At 37.2% G+C, this 1,427-nt stretch overlaps 1 long non-coding RNA gene across 1 annotated transcript; it reads right to left on the bottom strand.

Moving 5' to 3' along the window:
- Positions 1-390: 390 nt before the first annotated feature.
- On the bottom strand, positions 391-1,427 carry LOC107752080 (uncharacterized). Its single transcript, XR_001641331.1, has 5 exons — positions 1,170-1,427; positions 1,000-1,080; positions 852-907; positions 657-708; positions 391-568 (listed from the first exon to the last, which is right to left on the bottom strand). It is a non-coding gene; the product is annotated as an uncharacterized LOC107752080 (long non-coding RNA).

Here is a 1,427-nt window from a genome sequence, read left to right as displayed (position 1 = left end):
CACACTACTGGAAACCATTTTTTAATGGTTAATAGTTGATGGTTTGTAATGTTTGTAATGGTATTTGCAGTGGAAACCGTTAGAATTTCTGTATTGTTTCTATTTTTTTTTTCAGCAGGGGTGTCTGTTCTGAATGCAGCTGATTATTTCTGGAGGTTCACAGTGATCTTCAGCATTGCTAAGCATCGTGGGATGGTTTAAGGTTCTCAGAGAGAGTTTGATTTGAAGTGTGCAGCTGTTCCGAGTCCTGTGCTGCGTGTGGTGCATTGTGGGATGTCAGGTCTGTGCTACAACAGGGTCTCTGTTCTCTTCTCTCTGTCCTCATGAGAGCTGAGAGCTTACATGGAATAATCGTAATATGAGTTATGGCATTTAAGTCACAGTCAACCAATTTTTTTATTTCTCTTACAGCATACTTTTCCCAAGAAGTATGCACTCTAAACTGACTAAACTGCATTTTTGGGTGTAGATGAAATATGTCAGGAGGGCCATTTAGATGTCTCTTCTTCATGATGCTCTTCCGATTGAAGTACAGATTTAGCTTATTTCTAGTCCATGTGCGATTAGACTGCATAGAACAAAATAACAGTTGCTCAGAAAAATATTGACCTTGATATTTAATATACAGATAACTGTATATGACAGGTCTAACTCACGGTGTTCCTTCTCTCCTCCAAACACGTGGCAGGCTTCACTTCAGCAGTGCTGCTGTCAGTAAAATGTAAAAATAAAAATCTTTAGACAAATTATACAATTACCTAGAAGAATACATAATCACAAAAAGTGGCAAGAGTTACCATTGAGTCATATAATGTTTATGTATTAAGATACTAGCTTTGTAAGGCCTATACCTGATTAGTTGTTGTTCTTTGAGCGCTTGAGACATTTGGTTCCCGTTCCGGTCTGACTGTAGAAAAAAAGTAATACATTTTTAAAAAGTTGAAAATAAACTATTGACATTGATATATGTGTAACTGATAATTGTATGACAGATCTAACTTGATCGCTGATCTCTCTGTCCTTGAAGCACGTGGAAGTCTCCACTTCCGCAATGCTGATGTCGCTTAAATGCAAAAAAATCTTAAGACAAATTATAGAATTACATAAAGGAATACATAAATGGCAAGATGTATTGATGTATTGTTTTAAGACAGTTTTGTACGACCTACCTATGCACTTGTTGATTGTTTTGTGATTCTGAGACATCTCATCATTTTCTGCATTAGATCTCGCGTTGACATGCGTGAACAGGACAGACGTCACAAAGGTGGAGCGAGAGCACAGACACATCCCGAAACTTTTATCATCTCTAGTCCCAGCACTAGGAACACACTTTCACCCAAGGTAAACTGAAATTGGATTTATTAAAAGAAAGGAATAGTAATGGAAACACAAATGCTTAAGGAGGAAGCAAAGCCAAAATAATA

This window comes from Sinocyclocheilus rhinocerous, unplaced genomic scaffold (assembly GCF_001515625.1).
Source record: "Sinocyclocheilus rhinocerous isolate Xijiao unplaced genomic scaffold, SAMN03320098_v1.1 scaffold3235, whole genome shotgun sequence".
Taxonomy (NCBI): domain Eukaryota; kingdom Metazoa; phylum Chordata; class Actinopteri; order Cypriniformes; family Cyprinidae; genus Sinocyclocheilus; species Sinocyclocheilus rhinocerous.
Note: the sequence above shows the minus strand (reverse complement) of the source record. Positions and strands in the feature narration are given on the sequence as shown.